Genomic DNA, 23,361 nt, shown 5'->3' with positions numbered 1-23,361 from the left:
GCTCTTATGGTTCTTCCCTTTGGCACTTACTTTGGTTGTTCATAATGTGTGCTTCATGTTTTGGCTACTGGCAATGTTTTTGTGGCTATCTTGTTGTTATGATCAGTGACCTATGCACTTTGTAAAGCTCTCTCTTGGAAGTCGCTTTGGATAAAAGCGTCTGCTAAATGAATAAATGAAAATCTTAAATCTGTCTGCTGTTCTGAATTCACGACAAAAGTACGCACATTTCATACGCTCTAATTTATCCTCTATCTTGTATTGAAAGTGGTTAAAAATGAGGTTTTCTAAAAAAGTAATGCAGACGGAGAAGATTTTTGTCAGAATGGCTCCGTGAAATCGTCTTGATAAAGGATGATTTACCTAACATGGTCATATAAATATTTACATCATTAGAAAGCCCTTCAAAATGGTATAAACAGTTCAGGTATATTATTTGAAAAAGTCTGCATATTCAGGCAGGAAAGTGTTAAACAGTGTCAAAAATTGATGCGATGAGAAACAGTTCTGTCAGTGCATGACGTCACAATGGAATTTGACTTGAACATTCTGAACCATTGAAACCCATTCATTTTGTTTAGCACTTTAAACTTTAATATCTTAAAAACTTTAAAAGTTATCAGTGAGAAAAGTAATAGCACACTAGAGCAGTTCAGACTTTATCAAGTGAAGTTTGAACGGTGTTTCTAGCCTAAACGGTGTGAAAGGAGTAGGCGAGCAAAAAAAGTGGGAGGAACATTTAAAAAAATAAATAATAAGTATGCAGAATAACAATAGTGTTTTTGCTTGCAGCAAACACACTAAATATGTGTCAGACACGGGATCGCCCCCTAGAGGTTAGATGACACAACCTTTTGTGGACCTCTTTGAAACAGGGTCCCGAGCACCTGTACCAAGTTTGTTGTCAATTCAGCGAATATTTCCTGAGATATGATCTTCATCGCCGACTTTGATCAGCTTTACCGGAATGTGAAAAGGTTTGTGAGGCTTGATCTGAAGATAAATGGTGCCAAATTTTTGCTTATTGCAGCGCCACCTAGAGGTGAAATGGCATGACCTATTTTCGACCTCTTTAGAACAGAGTCCCTAGTCCTTACACCAAATTTGGTGTCAATGCAGTAAAGAGGTGCTGAGATATGACCTCACTTCTTTTATGGTGGCTTGGTTGACAACTTTGATTGGCTGTTCCAGTCAAAAGTGTAGAAAATCAAAAAAACATGTGATGTCTTTTGTGAGGCTTCATCTGAAGATAAATGTTGCAAAATTTTTGCTTATTGCAGCGCCACCTAGAGGTGAAATGGCATGACCTATTTTGGACCTCTTTAGAACAGGGTCCCTAGTCCTTATACCAAATTTGGTGTCAATGCCGTAAAGACGTGCTGAGATATGACCTCAATTCTTTTATGGTGGCTTGGTTGACAACTTTGATTGGCTGTTCCAGTCAAAAGGTTTAGATAATCAAAACACATGTGATGTCTTTTGTGAGGCTTGGTCTGAAGATGATCTGTGCCAAATTTGGTGAAGATTGGACAAACCTTATAGGAGAGGTAGCGAAAAAAAGGTTATATTCAAAATGGCGGCCACATCAATTCAGCCACATCAATTTGATTGGCTGTAACTAACAAACGGTTGCGAAAATCAAAGCTCCAGGGGATAACTTTTGTGAGGCTTGGTCTGAATATCATCTGTGGCAATTTTGAAGAAGATTCGACAAGAATTGTAGGAGGAGTAGCGAAAAAACGCTTTTCCTTAACATTCAAAATGGCGGAGAATCTATATAACGTCATAGAGTGCGTTGGACTCGTCTTGATCCAGGGAATACAACAATACCTCATTTTGGAAAATGAGGCATATGGTTCAAAAGTAACGTGTGTAAACACACCTTCAACTTTGACCCATTGGTGGTGCTAGATGGTTGGAATGGGAGACATGAAACTTGGTGAAATTGATAAGGGGACTGGTCCCAAAGAGTGTGCCAAGTTTCACAACTTCTGACAATACGGTTCTAGGGGCTGCCATAGACTCCCATGGAGGAAGAGGAAGAAGAAGAAGAAACACTTAAGGTGGCTTCGCGGCTTGGCCACCAAAATGGTAAAAACACTTAACCCTCGTGCTGCCTTCGGGTCACATGACCCAAAGGTTCACAACGAACCATCGTTGTGTTTACCCAATTTCACCGAATACAAAAACAAATAAAAATAATTTTCTTTTAACCATTGCAATGTGGGGGGTCTGAGACAGCCCGACAGTTAAAAGAAAATGCTTCACTTTGTTTTTGTATGAGGTAAATTTGTCGCAATACGACAGTGGGTCACAATGACTGATGGGTCAGAATGACCCGAAGATAACACAAGGGTTAAGGAGGCTTCGCGGCTTGGCCACCAACAATAGGTTTCCTCCTTACGGAGGAATCCTAATAACAATATACAGTAACAAGTTTACTTTATTTATAAAATCTAGATGTTACATGTAAAAGTTACATGTGATACACACAAACAAACACACACCCCAGGTTTACATAGAAAGTACATACACACACTTACATTTAACAGTCATAGAATTGACTAAACAAGAACGTGTTTAACCTAATTTTGAATGCCGAAGCAGTATCAGCCTCCTTAATTGAGACAGGTAATTTGTTCCAGAGAAGAGGTGCTCTATATGAGAACGCCCTGCATCCAGCAGGTTTTTTCTTAATTTTGGGAACCACCAGATAGCCGGCATCTTGAGATTTAAGTGTCCTTGTGGGGCGATAGGGTGCAAGGAGACCAGAGAGATTTGTAGGTTAGTAATAGAACTTTGAAATCAGCTCTGGCTTGGATAGGGAGCCAGTGTAAAGAGACGAGAGTAGATGTTATGTGATCAAACTTTCTGGTTCTAGTCAATAGTCTAGCAGCAGCATTTTGCACCCGCTGTACATTTTTTAAGTAGGTAATTGGGAGGCCAGAGAACAACACATTGCAGTAGTTCAGTCGGGATGTAACAAATGCATGTATTAGTTTTTCAGCATCATCCTTTAAGAGGAATTTTCGTATTTTGGCTATGTTACGTAGGTGGAAAAATGCAGTTCTGGTAATTTGCTTAATATGGTACTCAAACGAAAGGTCTGGGTCCATTGTGACTCCTAGATTTTTTACCAGCTGGCTTTGAGAGACTTTGACGCCATCTAAGTCTAAGGTCAGATTGGATAAATTATTTCTGTATTTTTTAGGACCGAAAATTTGAATCTCTGTTTTATCCGAATTGAGAAGGAAATTTTCTGTCATCCAAGTTCTTAACCCAGAAACACATTTTTCCATAGCGTGTGGTAATTCTCCATGCTTTATAGACATATATAGCTGAGTATCATCTGCATAACAGTGAAAATATAATATAAAGTGAGAATAACAGAGGGCCTAGAACTGGACCCTGTGGTACGTTCCAGGAGAATCTCATAATCCACAGTGTCAAAAGCTGCACTTAGGTCTAGGAGAACCAGGACAGAGATAGAGCCTGCGTCAGATGCTAATAGTAGATCATTGACTACCTTGGCTAATGCAGTTTCAGTGCTGTGGTGAAGACGAAATCCAGACTGGAGAAGTTCATAAAGCTGATTTAAGGAGAGGTGCTCAGTGAGCTGTTGTACCACAGCTTTTTCTAAAAATGTTGAGAGAAATGGCTAATTTGAAATTGGCCTGTAGTTGCTAAGACAACCTGGATCCAGGTTTGGTTTTTTAAGAAGGGGCTTAATAATTGCTTGTTTAAAATCGTCAGGGACTTGGCCGATTACGATAGATTCATTAATAATACTAAGCATGGGTGGTCCAATAATTGGGAGAAGTTCCTTACGAAGTTTGGCAGGGAGGGGATCGAGAAGGCAACTGGTGGGTTTCGATAAATCTATCAGCTTTATGAACGCTTCCATAGAAATAGGGTTAAAGTGAGTGAGAGAACATGCAGCATGCTTGGTATAGAGGAAAATGCAGTGTTCATGGCTATTCCTCCAGGGCTAGCCTGTAGTTTGTCCCTTATTGCATAGATGTTTTGGTCAAAGAATTCTAGGAAGTCATTGGGAGAGAGATCTGTACTAACAGTGTGTACTTTTCTTAGTGAGTTTTGCAACGGTATCAAATAGGAACTTAGTGTTATGCTGGTTCTTACTAATCAACTTAGAGAAGTATTCAGATCTGGACCTGATGAGGACTTGCTTGTACTCCATTAGGCTGTCCTTCCAGGCCAGGCGGAATACCTCCAATTTAGTGGTACGCCACTTACGTTCTAATTTTCTAGGACTTTTTGAGAGTACGGGTTTCCTCTGAATACCATGGAGCCAATTTCTTATCTTTTATTTTCTTAGGTTTGAGAGGGGCAACATAGTCTAGTGATAGCTGAAGAACCAAATTCAGATCCCTAGTTTTATCATTTAATGATTTATTTGGAACGTTAAGTGGTTTTAGTGCAGCGGGTAGAATACTAGCCAGTTTTATAGCTGTGTTTGGGGATATGTAACGGCTAGTAGACATTTTCTGACTGCCTCTAAGGCTCTGGCAGAGGTCCATTTTGAAGGTAACCAGGCAATGGTCTGATAATATGTGGGGGTGGACAATGACCTCAGTAATCACAATTCCCCATGTGAGAACTAAATCTAATGTATGCGAGTGCAGATGGGTAGGTTTGGAAACCACCTGTGTGACACCTGTGGAATCTATTAGAGCAGTAAAGGCCTTACTTAAAGGATCATTTGGGTCATCCACGTGAATGTTAAAATCACCCATAATTAAGATGTTATCAGTATATGTCATAAATATCAGCACTAAAATCTGCAAATTCCTCTAGGAAGAGGGAGTATGGGCCAGGGGGCCGGTATAGATTGACTATACAAAATGAGGGAGGGGGGGCAGGAGTAGTAGCATTACTCCTCTTTAAAGTAGTTGGTTTCATACAAATTATTTCAAATGTTTTAAAGGTATTCACAGATTTTAGGCTGAGGTTGAAGCTAGCTACAATTCAATTCAATATATTTATTTGTCATTGTCATAGAAAACAACGAAATTCTGTTTAGAGTATTCAAACACTGCATAGTTTGACATAAAAAGTGCAATACAAAGTGCAATATCCCTCCAATAAACTTCCCATAAATAACCCCTGTGTAAACCTTAGCACAATCAATACACGTAACAGTAACAATAACAATATTCAGTATTAGCAGCATCGTGAAGGGCTTTCATATATCATAGCAACACCACCACCTTTCTTTGAGACATGAGGAATGTGTGAGTACGCTAAATCCAGAAGCGATGCTTCATTCAGGGGGGAATATTCGTCAGGTTTTAACCAGGTTTCGGTGAGTCCAATCAGGTCCAGGCTGCATTCAGACATCAGATCATTAATCAAATCGGCCTTTGTGGATAGGGATCTGATGTTTAGGAGCCCAACATTCCAGTATGGGTTTTTGGCAGTTTTAGTCGTAGATATTTCTTCTGAAAAGGTAGCACTGTTAGCAGAAAACTTAGTAGGAAGGGCAACGGGGGAGAAAGGCTGAATACATGTTAAATTGGTATAATTCCTAATAATTGAAGGCCGAAATTTGGAAAAGGGGCGGGGGACCGACACCCTCTCAATGGGAAAAAGTACATCAGCAACCACACTGGCTACACTACAAGCAGGGTTCTAAATTAACTTTTTTGATCACCAGCCAATGTGATCACCAGAATTTCCACTAGCCAAATTCTTTCCGGTGAAAATAAGAACAATTATGAGTTTCACTGAATGCATTTGATCATTTTATTAACATTGTTGGCATGGAAAACACAGAAAATAAAGTAAAATGAAGCACAGAAGTATGATGCAAGGGAATGTGAAGTAAGGACACGATTTATTGTAAATGGCTAAAACGTCCATTCGCGTCATGAGATTGACTCCTGCCCATGCATTTACAGTAACGTTTTGTCCTAAGCAGGCATTAATTAAACTGACCTAATATACTCTTTATTAAGAACAGTGTATTTACATTACAGAAGACTGTCAGTAAGCAACATAATTTTTCTTATGCGTAGACTACATGCGGCAATCCTTACAAAACATGACAACATTTTCATTGTCAAACACAAGCCATTCCCGACCCGCCAGCCATTTGGCATTACATTTTCTTTTCTTCGTTTCTCTAGTGCTATCAATATCCTCATCCCCTGCCTCGTTCCTCTTCTCACCCCCAGAAGTTTGTCCTAACCACCGCCGCATTAAGTTAACTTTTGACTTTACTTTACTACTCTAGCTAGCTCTTATTACCTCGTATGATCCGCTATGCTTCGTTTTACTTCTTCCTTGTGTTTTCTGGTGGATGCTCCGTTCGTTTCCACGGTTTCTCGCGCTGGTTTCATTTCAACTGGGCGCAGCCAATGGGCGTATAAAACGTTATCACGTAGCATTACGGCACAGTGTTCATGGGAAACTTAGGAAGTACTGCCAGGGGGATAAATGACGAGAACCATGCCGAGAACAGAGCCTTATGTATCATTCATGTAATGCCTTATGCATCACCGGCCAAACTGGCTAGTGAGTTTTTATTAACACCCGCCAAAATGAATTTTAACCCACATTTGGCGGGTTGGCGGGTGTTAATTTAGAACCCTGACTACAAGCTAAGCTATCGGGCCCCAAACAACTCACAACATACCCATCAGACTCTCTAAGAAACTGTGGCCCGGCTTGTTCTAGTGAGTGTCAGGCCTGCTCTAAAATAGCTTCAATATTCCTAGACAAAAGAAAAGCACCTCTGTAGCTCGGGTGGAGCCCCTCACCTTTCAACAAGCCAGGTTTGACCCAGAAACGAGACCAATTATCTACAAATCTTAAACCCTGTTCTCTGCAGAAGCGAGCCAACCAGCGGTTAAGAGAGACAAGTCTGCTGTAGATCTCATCAGTCCCCCTAACAGGTAGTGGACCAGAGACTATTACTCGATGCCGACTCATCTTTTGAGCAAGGTCACATGCCCGTGCTATATTAACCTTTGTGACCTCTGACTGCCTCAGCCTAACATCATCAATAAGACTATAAATGTGTAGATTAAATCGGGAGACAAAATAAATGAAGTAATATGTAATATATAGCGATTAACAGGAAAAAACTTGGGAAAAGTTTGGAGCAGCAGCTCAAGTGTGCAGCGCGGTGTATCGTCAAACAGGAAATGACGTCATCAACAGGCTAACATCAAGTAATGATACTATATTTTAGCTTATCATAGATGTAATCTATGTTCTGTTCTCTTATATGCTGTTACGCCTACTGGGAGATCCGGGCCGGGCCACGACACTCCCTCTCTCCCGAATATTAGGGGTCCTCGATCACCTCCGTCTTCGGGAGCGAGGGATGCTTAATGACGCGCACCTGTTTACCTGTTTGTCCTCGGCTGTAGCCAATTATGTTTATGTATTTAAAGTGTGAGTTTGTGTTTGTCATTTGTCAGGTATTGTCACATTTTTATGTTCCTAGACCATGTCAGGCATCAGAATTGTCTCTGAGAGCTACGCTGGTTACGAGCGTGATTTTTGTTTCCGTTTATTGTTCTGTACTAAGAATACCTAAGTTTGTTGGTAACCCTTCCTTTTACAGTCCCTTAAGTACTAGGTATTTACGTAGAAAGTAAAGGGTATGTTTTGTGTATTTTTTGGTATACCGATTGGTACCAATGGTGGTAAATACAGAGATAATATATTATAAGTATTTACCCATTAACTAAATACGGACTGGTTATTACTGGGTAATTTTCACTGGTAATAATTAGGTAAAGACAGAAAACAAAACTTAGCATTTACCTGGAAACTTATACTATTTAAATACTGCTGGTAGTAAGTTGGAGATACATATATGTATCTCCTGTAGTTACCATATATGGTGAGTAATAATGTGTTATTGGGTAAATACCACTGCTACTAAGTAGGTAAAGACGGCCAAGCTCCAGCAGAATTACTAAGAAAAAGCTCTACTATTACCCTGCAGTTACCTAAGGTTTATGTCGGTAACAATCCACGTCTAATTAGAATATAAGATGGTACTTTCCAATAAAACACCCTTTCAGATACATTTATCGATGATGGCCATACTCATTTACTTGGCTGGTAACAACCTCCGCAGGAAGAGTTTTCCTCTACTATCATGGTAAATCTTCTTGGATACTGGGTAAGTTCTTGCGCATGTTTGGACTACTTACTAAGTAAGCTAAAACTGTACTGTAAAAGGAAGCTGTGTTTGTTTCCATGGTGTTACCAGGCTCTTACCATATCCTTTGTGACCGAATATTACTTTGTCAACGTTACCCTTATTATGAACTTGTAATATACGTTACACAGTGTAACACATGGCTATTTACTCAGTAAGTAAGATGAAACTGTACTGTAAAAGGAAGCAGTGTTTGTTTCCGTGGTGTTACCAGGCTCTTACCATATCCTTTTCAACTGTTCATTCGGTTCATTCCCTTGTCCATACAATAAACACAAACATGACAGTATGTAAATTGTAACATTATTTTAAATGAAAGCTCTGTTTCCATGGCATGACATGAACGAAATACAAAGGTTAGATCACAATTTCCCCAATGATGGCATTCAAACAGGGCCGGATTAACAATTTTCTGTGCCCTGGGCAACAAGGCTTAAGGCCCCTTAGATGTCATGTGCCCCTGGGCAAGTGACATCTTACCTGGTGCCCTAATGGTTTAACCATTAGTGCCCTAATGGTTAATCCGGCCCTGCATTCAAAGCTATTGTGTTCTTGTCGACATTTAGTTTTCGGCAGCTGAGGATCATGCTCCTGGGGGGTGTTCCATCAACGTCGCTAACGCAAGTCGCGCTAACACGAATAAGTCTCACTTGGGTAAACGTCAACTTAGACTTAAGCCTCAAGCCGTTCCACTAACGTTCCATTCCACAAACAGGCAACGCTAATTCAAGCTAAACCTCAATAAGCTTAGACTGTGCAGCCCAGATCAGGCGATCGTCGAAAAGAGGAGTTATGTCCCAAAAAGTATAGCGTAAAGCAGCAGAAAGGTGTTGTTTCAGCAGCGTAAATTTATTTTTTGATTTTTTTTTGTCCCCAATAAGGGCGATGTTGCCGCAATTAACATGGCAAGGGAGACAACTTGTCAACTCATGTAGGGGCAGCATAAAGGGCACTTCATAACAGCACCTTTTTCCATTGGAAGTAAGGGCATGGGAACAGTCCAATTTAGGCCATTGTAAGGGCACCTTATAGGGTACTGCATCACATTTTCTATACTATAAAGGAACTCATGAAGACATGTTTTTACATTTATAGAGGGCACACTGTCATTTATTGCATGGGGCATCCTGTGCACTCAAGCATATTTCACAATGTGAATGGCAGACAGTAGGGCACTTGGTCTAATTTTTGCCACTCTAGAGGGCATTTTAGAAACACTTTCAACCATGGGGGCACCAGGCAGTCACCCCCTGAGTCTTCCAATGGGCCTGGATACACCCATGGGGACAGTATATTGCACCTATAATATTGGGGAAGCCAGAGGAGAGGTAATATAGAGGCTTGTCAACATATAGGCTACTTTAAACAATGAAAATACTTTATACAATTGAATAAAAAGTCTCCTTGATTCTTTGTGTTTCAAGATTACCTGAAAAACTGATGATAATATTCAGGTACTGCTTTGGAGCAAGGTATACCCTTCATATTTCCTGGCATAGTTGCCCGTTCAAGAATGTCCCACATGCATAGACATAGACAGATGCAGACAGACTGAACAGTGTCAAGGCTTGGCTACAGTGGGTTTGCTTCCTTGTGTGTGATTACAGCAGACTACATAGTCTAGGCCTACCTACATAGACTGCAGTCTACTACCCTCCTTTCTACTATTATAGTCTACTCTCCTTTCTATTACTTTCTACAAAGGATGGTAGGCTGCTCTTATGTGTTCATTGCCATCCTTAAGAGTTGCTATAGTGTTATTTCATATATATATATTTATGTTTTTTTTATTTTTAAGAATGACAATTAAATTTACATTTACATTTAGTCATTTAGCAGACGCTCTTATCCAGAGCGACTTACAGTAAGTACAGGGACATTCCCCCGAGGCAAGTAGGGTGAAGTGCCTTGCCCAAGGACACAACGTCAGTTGGCATGACCGGGAATCGAACTGGCAACCGTCGGATTACTAGCCCGCTTCCCTCACCGCTCAGCCACCTAACTCCCAAATTTATCTAGATAAACTATGCTGGGCCTGCTATACTTCTTCCACAGATACTGCTCAGGGAACCATTACTTCTGTCTCTGAAGACCCTTGGGGCTGGTGGGATAAACGCTCTTTGTATAATCTGAGCACCTTCATCCACCACAGGGTTGTCAAAGAACGGATACGCCATAATTGATTGTAACTTGTCTAGACGCTCTGCTTAGTTTTTAAGTCCTTATTTTATGTCAATTAACCAATGGCTTTTGAAAACAGTTAAAGTGACATTATTTCTTAACTTGTTTATTTAAATTAATATATTTTTTGGAGATTAAGTAAACATGTAGCTAAATCATTAATGTCTGCACTTCAAAAAGTCTGAATTTACGTTTCCGAACACGGACTAAAGTGGTTTGCGCGCAGGAATTTACTCGACGGAACTGTCTTTTGAGATTCTGTTTCCGCCTGTTTGAAATGATTTGCAACACATTTTAGTTTAGCTTGACTTTTAGCCTGACACGGATCAGACCTAGTTCCGAAGTATAAGTTACCTTGGTTACGTAGCTAGAACTAAAATAAGCCACCTTAATGGAACGGAACTCTCGCTAAAGTAAGTGAGACTTGGCGAGATAAGTCTCGCTTTTCCTTAATCGACGTTGATGGAACACCCCCCTGGTGTGCCGACCACGATAGCGGTGGACAACATCCTCTGGAGTCTCTGAACTACAAGACAGATAATAAAATGAAAATATACATTAGTGCTACATCATAATCACACAATTATATAAATACAACATAGTTAAACGAATGATCTAGCTAACTACAGTACATTTTGCGCTAAAGAAAATGTGGTTTAATGTTATTTCACGTTAGCAACGTGGACAAGCAACCAAGCAATGGCGACTGCTAACATAATAGAGCTAAATTGTTGTAATGCTACTTGTGCTAGCTAACTAGCACTAGAGGTAGCTAGCCGTCTAGCAATGTGCTAACATTAGCTATAGCCTAACTATTATCAAAATACATTTGATTAGCACAAGATCAAAATACAATCATTTAATATGCATTGCTATACTTTTGCTTGACAAACAAATATTAGGCGACATTATTATTTTGTGACTTAACCTACCTAGCTAGTAATGCAAGACGGCTGCTGGAGTTAGCTCATGCACCGTTAACCAACTGTCGAAACCACTCACTGATGACAGAAACTCTTCAGAATAAAACCCTAAACATAACCAAACACAAAACATACCCTTTATTTTCTACGTAAATACTTAGTACTTAAGGGACTGTAAAAGGAAGGGTTACCAGTTTGTTTGCTGTTCTTTGTTTTGCCGATGGACATCCATTAAACCACAACCTCCTGCATACATATATGTCTCCTGTTTACGTTCTACTCAACTGCAATGTGACATGTTATGTTATACTAGGTTGCTTTGCGTTGTCTTGTCCTAAGAATTTCAGTGCCCAGTCTGACCCTGTGTTGTTCTGTACATCTGACAATAAAAGACTTGAACTTGAACAATGCACTTCGTAGCATGGTTGGTGAAACTTAATGGTTTTAGATTCACTTCTCAATAACATCACCCACCCATGCCAATCTAAGAACTAGCTTTTTTTATGGCCTATAGCTGGTTAATGTGGTGTTTATGGAGGCGGTTGTTGCATTCATTGGTAAGAGGACTCAAGTTTGAACCCCTGTGTGGGCAAGATCGAGAGGTGGCAATGCTGACGGGGTCTCATGTAGAATTGTAAAAATTACATATATTGTGTCGCTGCACTGGTACCGTACAGTACATCACATTTACATTTATTCATTTAGCAGACGCTTTTATCCAAAGCGACTTCCAAGAGAGAGCTTAACAAAAGTGCATAGGTCACTGATCATAACAACAAGACCCAAACATTGCGGGTAGCCAAAACATGAAGCATACATTGTGAAAGACCAAATAAGTGCCAAAGGGAAGAACCATAAGAGCATGTAGTTAAACAAGTTACAATCAAACAACATGAACTTCAAAAAGTTCAAGAGTGTACCTATAGAAAAGTAAGCAACAGTAAAATATTTCACAGCGAGTACATTCATTTTAATCAGTTACAACTAACCAACAAGAGCAACAAGTCTCTCAATAAGTCATTGTGATCCTGGAGGAAACTAACATCAGGTCCAGCAAATCATTCCTAAGTACTGTTCTACTCCCGGAACAAGTGCGTCTTAAGCCTTTTCTTGAAGGTGGGGAGACAGTCAGTGTCTCTGATGGAGGTGGGGAGTTGATTCCACCATTGGGGGCCAGACAGGAGAAGAGCTTGTGTTGGGACCGGACGCTCTTGAGCGGTGGGACCACCAGCCATAGCTGATTCTTTAAAGGGGTGATTGATTGCAAAACCAATTTTACCTTGTCATAGTTGAATAACGACAGTTCGGTGGGTAAAATGAACATACAGTGAACCTCAAAGTCCATTGACACCTCTTTCCTATGCAAATCTCAAAATGAAAAAATTTGTCTGTAAAACGCTAGCTTTTCAACAAAGCCACTGGACTGACGTCAGTCCGGGGACCGCCTTTTTTGGCTCTGGTCTGTATCTTTGTCACGCCCCAAAATTTACATCCAGACCAGCCCACTCACTGGTGTTCTTGCCCAGTCCGAGGTAGCGTAGATCTCCCATGCTAGTTTAGCTGTGCGCTGCTCTGTGTAGGCTACTTCTAAGCAATTACAAATAATAACGTTTTGAAGTATAACAAGGATATTGAAAATGGACCATGGTCGTAAATGCTGTGTTCCAGGCTGTACAGGGAAGGCTAACACTAATAGTCTTCCCAAGGAGCCAAACATTCGACAAGCATGGCTGCTGTTTGTCTATGAGAAGATCCCGGCGAAGTTCGACACTCAATTATTCATTTGCTCTGAACATTTCACCCAAGACCGTTTTGACAACCTTGGACAATTTCAAGCAGGATTTGCTAAGAAACTGAACCTGAAAAGATGTGCTGTTCCGACCGTACGCTCATCGCAACCGCAAGCTGTAAGTAGGCTACAGTATGATTTTGTCGGTATCAGTTATTAGCAATGCTAACGTCCCCTGTATCTAGCATAGGTAAAATGCTAAATACGTTTCTAAACACATCAATATACTTTACTTAGCAAATGACTCTAGCTAGACTAGCTGTAGTCGGCATTAGAAGGGAAGCTTCCAAAAAAATAGCCAGAAAACAAATAGCAGTCTGGCCTATTGCTAACGCCTGTCTAGATTATCTATTTGAAATAACTGGAGAAAGGCAGGTGCTAGATACAGGATACGTTAGCATTGCTAATAACTGTTACCGACAAAATCATACTACAGCTTGCGGTTGTGATGAACGTAAGGTCGGAACGCGGATCGCTAATACAAGCGGCCGAAATGAGTTTTCTCCGCAGGGTGTCCGGGCTCTCTCTTAGAGATAAGGTGAGAAGCTCGGTCATCCGGGAGGGGCTCAGAGTAGAACCGCTGCTTCTCCGCGTCGAGAGGGGCCAGTTGAGGTGGCTCGGGCATCTGATAAGGATGCCTCCTGGACGCCTCTCTGGTGAGGTGTTCTGGGCACGTCCCACTGGGAAGAGGGCCCGGGGAAGACCCAGGACACGCTGGAGGGACTATGTCTCTTGGCTGGCCTGGGAACGCCTCGGTGTCCCCCAGGAAGAGTTGGTGGAAGTGGCCGGGGAGAGGGAAGTCTGGGCCTCCCTGCTTAGGTTGCTACCCCCGCGACCCGAGAAGAAGACAAAGAATCATAATGATGCTTGGACTCCAAATAACAACATACTTACCTGGTGTACAATACTTATCCAGACCTTTTTTTAAGCCTTGTGTGTGTGTACTGGCTATGAAATATGCTGTAAGGACCGGAAGTCTCCAAAAGAATAGTAAACTAGAGAGGGTACAATTTCTGGGGAAATTGTAGGGTGTGCTTGCTTGCGTCGGTTGCACAGGGGTCCGTTTTTGAATGACATTTTTACAACTGATATTTCTGTATATTTTATATAAAAATGCATACTTATTATTTATAAAGATGACATAGATTTAAAAGCATTTTTTTTTTTGCTGCTCATTTACACCTGAAATACGAGTGAAGTGTAGAATGAAATAGATGTCTTCTCATTTCCCCTGCAAGAGGCAGCCTCATCGTTGAAACAAAACGAATAAATTGGGCAGACCGGTGTAAAAATTGACCTAATCTCTATGACTTAAACGTTATTTTAAGTTTTTCCCTTCTCATGATATTTTCAGGCATTTAGCCTACTCATTGCATTCATTCATTAATAAAGAACCCCCTTTGAAGATTATTCTACGACGTTACCCGGCAGTAGAAGATGGAATCGCGATTCAAACAGTACCATCTGCTAACTGAAAATATGCCCCCCAAAACGTAAATAAGCTTGACATTTATTTAGTGGAAAATCGCTCATTCATAAAAAGCTCACTGGTAGCGATCATTGTCAGTAACAACGCAAAATGCGATATAGCCCTGTGTGGAGAAGCTGCCCGGTAAATTGTACTACTACGGTACAGTACTAGACTACTGCTGTGTTCGTCTTGGTAGCGATTGCGTTGGCTGAATTGGATTTAACGTTCCGTTGTACGGTTTAAGCTGAAATTAATTATTTTCATGAACAGATTGATAACGTTTAGGCTGTGGCAATGAAGTTCAGGTTAATAGTTAGATAGACTTTTGATTTAAGTAAGGGGAGTGCCGAACATGTTCTGTCGCCGTTTGACTTCCTACAGTTGTGTAAGCTAGATGTTTTTGTAGTGTGTCTCACGTAAGCTACAGCGTTGCAGTGAGCTACACTGGTTTGAAACCACAGGTAATGGTTTTTTCACCAACAAATCGTTTACTAATGTCAGAATAAACCCTACAACGAAAATGTATATGTGAGGAATGTTTATTTTAACGATTGAAAACAGATAACGCTACATCATAGACCACTGTAGTATGTGTTGCCCGGGCAACAGAGGCTAATGTCATGATGCTAATGCTTCAGTGAAATAGTAGACTACCGTTTCCAAAAGTAGATGTGGGCCCCTTCCTTAATAATATCAGCTAATATTGTACATTACATTTCATAATTGTGTTTCACATCACAAACTAAAATGAGTAAATAGTTATCACCCTGGCCTCTTTGCTTGTGGCGTTCCTGCAGCTGCCTTGCAGTAAAGCTATAGTTAGCCTAGCTATCCCCCATGTTAACAGACGTGAAACGAATGTTCTGCTACAGGTAGTCACGTGTTTTCGTGAAGTTAGTGACGTAGTGACGTTAGTAACGTCAGTGACTGTGGCTAGCAAATTAGCCACCGTTAGCTTCACTTTTCACCACAAAAACGCAATTTCTACTTAAACCATGCAACGGAACGTAAATAAAAATACAACCAACGCAATCGCTACCAAGACGAACCTTTTGACACCGCCGTTGTGTATGTAGTCCAAATATTGACTGATCCTTAGGGGGGCGAAAATAAACAATAACTAGAAAAGGCTGTTCCTGCGAAACAGCAGTGAGAATGCTGAAAACCTGAATGGGGATAGCTGACCATGCTAAAAAAGCTGAAAATAGTGAAAATTTAGTAGAAAGTTATAAGCTGAAGCTTCAAAGCAACCGAAAGGTATTTTTGAAAGGGGCTGGAGCAGCATTCCAACAATGATTTGAAAGGATTTACCATTACTTTTAAAGGGAGAATAATTTGCACAAAAACCTTAATATTTTAAAAAGTATAAAAGTGAGAAATGAGAAAATACCCGCAAGCTGAAATGAATTTCAAAAATGTGTGAGTCACACAAAAGAGGCAGTGTGGAAGCTGAACTGCATCATCTTAACAAAGCTAAGAGCTAAAATAGCCTACAATGTGGGAGAAGCTGAAAGCTGAACTGTTAAACAGAAGAAGAAGTAGGCTAGCTAGTCGTAACAAGAATATTATCGTTTTAACAGATGAAATTATAGTTGGGATAGTAATAGCAGTAGCAGATGTAGCCTACCATTGAGTGTGTTTACTCGGCTTTCTTAGTAGGATTCAATGTGTTGATGGAATGGAACATACAGCAGTAGAGCCGATACAGGAAGACACGGCGACACTTTGTTGCAGAAGGATGATGGTGCAAGTTTTGGCCGTGGAGCATACAACGATTAATAAAAAAGAAGATGCGTTTATTGAGTAATCGCATAACTAATTACACATGTAAACGGAGTAATCGTATTATTGGTATAAACCGACAATTGCTAGTAATCGTGTTTCCAGAGGTGTGGACTCGAGTCACATGACTTGGACTCGAGTCAGACTCGAGTCATGAATTTGATGACTTTAGACTCGACTTGACAAAATGTAAAGAGACTTGCAACTCGACTTGGACTTAAACATCAATGACTCGTGACTTCACTTGGACTTGAGCCTTCTGACTTGATAAGACTTGCTCCTTTCCCCAAAACCCAAATATTAAAAAGTATGTTACTAAGGAACGCTCTGTATCTTTCATTGTGTATGTGTGCGTCAGTGTGTGTGTGTGTGTACGTGCTGTCGGCACCATATATATCTATGGTCGGCACAACATCCAATCAAATTAGATCCACGTTGTTTTGAAGCGACAGCATCCATCCAATCCAACTGCAGGTAAACCAATAAGAGAAACTGTCAAACAACGCGCCAGTTTTTGGAAAAAATGATACCAAAGGTAGTTTCGTTCGGCTATAAAAATTATGAGGTGGTCAACAAAAAAAGAACTGCTGTCTGCAAAACATGCGGGTCGAAGATTTCCGACGGAGATGCAACAACTTCAAACTTCGTTCGACATTTGAAGTTGCACAAAGAACGGTACAGTAGTCCCTCATACAACCCAACTTCACAAATCCCAAAATAAGTTTTACAATACATGACCAGTGCTGTAATCTGCTACAGCAGCAACTCTAACGTGATGTTTACCACACACACAATACAATTCATATTAACACAATGTTAAGATTGATAATAATAATATGAGTAATAAAGAGTAGTTTCAATACAATTCATTTGTGGCTATAAGGGATTTTCTGACATCCGTTATAACCTATTGAGGAGTTCTAAATATTACCGACGCTTCCACCAGAGTGAGTTATTTTTTCAAAACGGAAGCTAGCTAGCTTTAGTTAGGTTCCGTTACCTAGCAACCTAGCATAATACTCGTAGCAATGATACTACCTGCTAGTGTTACTTGTTAGCATCCTAATTGTAAATTTTGAAGCCATACTATAGCGTTTGTCATATCGTTTTTGTCTATCGGAAAATAGTCGGTTGGAATGTTCAGAATCACACATGTGTGACGGTACTCTGTGGGGCCCGCTTTCGAACGATCACATATGTGTGACGCTACTAATTAACATTAATATGCTTAACGCTACCTCTTACAGATTTGAAGAATACCAGATGAACAAAAGCATCCCAAATGAACCACAGCAGCCCTCAATTTCGCAATTCCTGGACAATCGTGTAGGGCATTACAGCATGAGCCATCCAAAGCAGAAAGCTATCACCAATGCAATAATGTCCGACTTGATTATTGATTGCAACTTGCCCCTGTCTATTGTGGAAAACAAGAGTTTTCGGCACTTTCTGACAGTGCTTGATAGCAAGTATAGCCCAGTATGTCGCAGAACACTGACATCAAAAACAGAGAACCTCGCTGAAGAGATACGTTCAAAATTAAAAACTCAATTGAGCAACACTGACCATGTTTCAGTCACTGTGGACATTTGGTCTGACCGAAAGATGAGGGGATTCCTTGGTGTCACTGCACTGGATAGAGAAAGAGGCAGAGAGGATACAGCTAAAGTCCAATCTCTTGGCCTGTGAGCGCTTCAAAGGCTCACACACAGCTGAAAGAATCTGAGACCAATTTGAGGCAATATGTGATGAATACAACATTAAAGATAAACTGGACTACATTATTAGTGACAATGCTGCTAACATGCGAAAAGCATTCACTGTGTGCTTCCCCAGTGAACAAGAGGATGACGATGACGGAGATCATCTTGATGACCCTGAGCTCTGGTGTGACTTAACCCTGGAAGATCAGCAAACAGTAGATGTTGCTATGGCGAAGAAACAGCGCTTGCAGTGTTTTGCGCACACTCTTCAGCTGGTGGTGGGAGATGGTTTGAAAGAAACAAAAGTGGCATCTCCTTCTCTTTCAAAGTTATCAAAACTCAGCTCACTGCTGCACACAAGCACAACATTCAAAGATGTGTTTGATGCTGAATTTGGGGAACAGAAAGGCATCCCTGCTGCAGTAAACACAAGATGGAACTCAACACTGAGGCAAGTGAAGGCAGTTCTCCAGTGCAATCATCTAAAGCTTGGTGCTGTTCTAGAAAAGGCTGGGCACAGGGAGTTGTCATTCACAGCACGGGAGTGGAATCTGCTGAAGGAGTTGGTGGACATCTTGAAGCCATTTGGAGAAGCGACTGATTTGACACAGGGGGAGAAGGTCATCACAATCAGTGCTGTTGTTCCATCCATCTTGTCCCTCAACCACCACCTTGAGAAGATGAAGCCTCAAGTCTGTTTCCTGAGTGGCCTGGTCAGAAGTCTCCAGGCATCCCTGAACAAAAGATTTCTTGGAATCTTCATCAACATGAAAATGGCCAGGACACAAGATGGGATCACTGCCCCCTTTTCAGATCCAGTCTACCTCAAAGCAGCTGCCTTGGATCCAGCCTTTTCTCTGTTGTGGGTGGAGCCCCATGTCCTGGTCAGTCGTGACGCCAAGACAGAGGTGGTACAACATGTTAAAGGTAAATGTTACTGAGTCTAGTGTACCTTTTTCCCACATAATCTGATATAATTGACTGCAACAATAATTAAGTATTTCAGTCTAACACACTGCATCACCAACACAAATGGTAATAACCTATTACTAATAAGGGCTCTTTTGTTTATGCTATTGTTTTTACACGTTTTGCCAGAATTGATCTTGCATGATGCTGCAGAGACTGAGCAACCTGTGCCTCTTGTTGATGAAGAAGAGCAAGAGGACCTTAGAGAAGGAGAAGGGCTGTTTGCTGCATACCGTAAGAGGCAGAAGAAGGATGTTGGGACCACTCCAGCACTACAGCTAAGTCACTACCTTGACATAGCCGAAGGACAGAACGCGCTTTTGTTCTGGGCATTGAACATGAAGACTCTTCCTTCACTGTTCCGAGTGGCCATCAGAGTCCTGGCAGTGCCTGCCTCCAGTGCTCTAGTGGAGCGAGTTTTCAGCCATGGTGGAATCATACTACGTCCCCATCGTGCACAAATGACTGACAGACTTTTGGCCAATTTGGTCTTTTGCAAATGCAATGCAGCATAGGGCCTGACATATAAAAAGCACAACCCTGTCATTGTTCAATGTAGACACACACACACAGACAATATGAGGTGTGATAAATGAGATGAGATAAATACAGGACAGAAACTGCTGTGGAACTAGTTAAAATGCAAAATACAATGTTAGCACTTTTGTACAAATAATCACAGTTGCACTTGTTTTTTCATTGGTGTTCATTCTGTAAAGGAGTGGTTTAAAATGAAGAATATTATTTTTCAAAATATGAGAAATGACTGGTTAATAGTGCAATGTCAGCACAATTTTTTTCTGCAATTTCAATTGCACTTATACAAGTTATACTTGTACTTATAATAAATAAATACAGATGTTAAAAACATACTGGTCATATCTGTGTAAATATATTATTACTCTGTGATCAAAAGGACTTGCTATGACTCGAAACTCAAACTGCAGGACTTGGACTTGACTTGAGACTTGTCAGTCTTGACTTTGGACTTGACTCGGGACTTGCCTGTCTTGACTTGGGACTTGACTCGGGACTTGAGGGCAAAGACTTGAGACTTACTTGGGACTTGCAAAAAAATGACTTGGTCCCACCTCTGCGTGTTTCTCATGGTCAAGTAAACGTACCAATCACCTGTGTGAGAGACTGAGTGGTGCGTGTCTGTCGTTACGGTGATGGTGCAGCTATGATTGCTAACGCGCTGAGGGCATAGAATAAGAGAAATGTAGCTAGAATCCACACCTCAAACAAGATAACCTAGACGCAAAACTGTACGTCCAATCCAAAATATAAGGATATTTTCCGAGACCCAAGACTCTGCCGAAACCAGAGATATTCTTTATATGTCTGTGCAGTCAGAAATACGACTCTACCTGCAGTTTCAAAAACGTGTTCCTTTTGCTTTCCTGGTGCTTGTTTGTTTGGTTGCCACGGTGATGGCGCAGCTGTGATAGCTAACGAGCTAGGCAGAGAGAAAAACGAACATTTACCTAGCATCCACACCTCAAACAAGTTGACCTAGACGCAAAACTATACGTCCAATCCAAAATATAAGGATATTTTCCGAGACCCAAGACTCTGCCGAACCCAGAGATGTCCTTTATATGTCTGTGCGGTCAGAAATACGACTCTATCGGCAGTTTCAAAATCTTGTTCCTTCTTGCTTTCTCTGACTGATTTTACTCACCTCTCCATTGAAGTTAGTGAGAGAATTTGAAAGGCTGCTCTCGCTTCAAGGCTCATAGCTGAAAATCTGTAAATGTGAGCTCTTTAGTAGTTACATTGGCTGAAAGAGGACAATTTTTCCTACATTTTAAGGTATAACTTGTTTCTGTAAGTTAAACTATATGAACGTTAGAGGAATTTGTTTGACAAATTAGTTGAATATCAGAAAAAGAGCAGCAAGCAGAGTGTGCCACTCTGCTTGCTGCTCGTTCATAAAAATCAAGAAGGAGCAAACATTTTAATGTATTTCAAACTGTCATAATTCAAAATTGGCTGAACATTTGAAAAAGCTGAATCATTTGGGAATAGCTGAATGTCTTGTGAACATTTTAAAGGTTGAATGGTGTCTCTAGCTGAAAGTAAGCTGAAGTAGTTACGTTTGAAAGAGGAGGAAGCTTTTTAATGATTTGAAAGGATTTACCATTACTTTTAATGGAAGAATAATTTGCACAAAAACCTTAATGTCTTAAAAAGTATAAAAGTGAGAAATACCAAAAGTCATAGCCATCATCTCCTGAAGGAGCTGAACGTTTTGATACAAAAGTTGTAGGAATCGGTTAAAGTATGCAGAACGAGTTAAAGGCCAAAAAACGGCGGAAGAACTGAGAAGTTGAAAAGCAATAGTGAGAATGCTTAACAGCATTCTCACAATAAAGAGAAACAGGAAAACAATAGTGAGAATGCTTAACAGCATTCTCACAATAATAAAGAGAAACAGGAAAACAATAGTGAGAATGCTTAACAGCATTCTCACAATAAAGAGAAACAGGAAAACAATAGTGAGAATGCTTAACAGCATTCTCACAATAAAGAGAAACAGGAAAACAATAGTGAGAATGCTTAACAGCATTCTCACAATAATAAAGAGAAACAGGAAAACAATAGTGAGAATGCTTAACAGCATTCTCACAATAATATATATGTGAGAGAACAAAGGTTGTGCTCTCGCCGAAGGCTTGAGCACACCCAATTAAGGAAATATTTAACTTTGGCCAAAAAGACTGCATACAATTTCCTGGTCCTCACAGGTTCAAGTGCTATTTCTAGGGTTTACCAGGAGGGTTAGGGTTAGAATAAGTGTCAGGATTAGTATTACATTATAGATAGGGTAGTGCCCGTGATGATGTTGGTGACACACACAGATTTCTGGAATTATAGATAGTGCAGTGTAGGGCTGTCCCCGACTAAGATTTTCTTTGGTCGACCAAGACTCGACTAAACACTTCTGAAAATCGACTAATCGAAATTTGAAACGTTTTTTTTCTATAAATGTCACAATGTTTTTCATCAAACCCTTTTGTGTGATGTTTTCCCTCAGTGTTTTAAATCAAATCAAATCAAATTTATTTGTATAGCCCTTTTTACATGCAAGCATGTCACAGAGGGCTTCACATATGCCCATAGAACTGCCCCTCAACCAACCTAAACCCTCAAGGAAGACAAGGAAAAACTCCCAAAAAACTCTCAACAGGAGAAAAAAATGGAAGAAACCTTGGGAGGAGCAATTCAGAGAGGGATCCCCTCCTCCAAGAGATAATATGAAAGAAATACATACGTAAGAAGGGAGATTGATAACTAGACAAACATAAATGTACAAACATTTTCCCGATCTGTCTCAATGTAAACCTACCCATCTTCACTCGCATACATTGGATTTAGTTCTCACGCGGGGAATCAAGATTAGTGACGTCATTGTCCACCCCCACAATCCTATATTATCAGACCATTGCCTGGTGACCTTCAAAATGGACCTCTGCCAGAGCCTTGGAGGCACTAAGAATATTTCTACTAGCTGCTGCATAACCCCAAACACAGCTCTGGAACTGGCTAATATTCTACCCGCTGCACTAGAAGTCCTTGACATCCCAAATAAATCATTAAATACTAAAACGAGGGATCTGAATTTGGTTCTTCAGCTATCCCTAGACTCTGTTGCCCCTCTCAAACCAAGGAAAAGAAAGGACAAGAAACTGGCTCCATGGTATTCAGAGGAAACCCGCACTCTTAAGAGGTCCACTAGAAAACTAGAACATAAGTGGCGTACCACTAAATTGGAGGTTTTCCGCCTGGCCTGGAAGGACAGCCTAATGGAGTACAAGCAAGTCCTCATCAGGTCCAGATCAGATTATTTCTCTAGGTTGATTAGTAAGAACAAACACAACACTAAGTTCCTATTTGATACTGTTGCAAATCTCACTAAGAAAAGTACACTCTGTGTTAGTTCAGATTTCTCTCCCAATGATTTCTTAGATTTCTTTGACCAAAAAATCTATGCAATAAGGGACAAACTACAAACTCCTCCAGGACTAGTCCTGGAGGAGTTTGTAGTTTGTCCCGAGTGTGGCCATCAACACTGAACTTTCCCCTATACCAAGCATGCTGCATGTTGAGGCTCTCACTCACTTTAACCCTATTTCTATGGAAGCGTTCATCGAGCTGATAGACTCCTCGAAACCCACTAGCTGCCTTCTTGATCCCCTCCCTGCTAAACTCTGTAGGGAACTTCTCCCTATTATTGGACCACCCATGCTTAGTATTATTAATGAATCTATTGTAATTGGCCAAGTCCCCAACGATTTCAAACAAGCTATTATTAAGCCCCTTCTTAAAAAAACAAACCTGGA

General features: G+C 40.7%; 1 long non-coding RNA gene across 1 annotated transcript in view; it reads left to right on the top strand.

Annotated features, from left to right (window-relative positions):
- The window catches only part of LOC134022940 (uncharacterized), a 73,250-nt gene extending 50,226 nt beyond the window's left edge, over nt 1-23,024 (top strand). Inside the window, exon 3 of the long non-coding RNA XR_009930719.1 lies at nt 22,705-23,024. This is a non-coding gene — a long non-coding RNA (uncharacterized LOC134022940). The remainder of the gene's footprint in view (nt 1-22,704) is intronic.
- The last annotated feature ends 337 nt before the right edge of the window (nt 23,025-23,361 follow it).

This window comes from Osmerus eperlanus, chromosome 7 (assembly GCF_963692335.1).
Source record: "Osmerus eperlanus chromosome 7, fOsmEpe2.1, whole genome shotgun sequence".
NCBI classification, from domain to species: domain Eukaryota; kingdom Metazoa; phylum Chordata; class Actinopteri; order Osmeriformes; family Osmeridae; genus Osmerus; species Osmerus eperlanus.
Note: the sequence above shows the minus strand (reverse complement) of the source record. Positions and strands in the feature narration are given on the sequence as shown.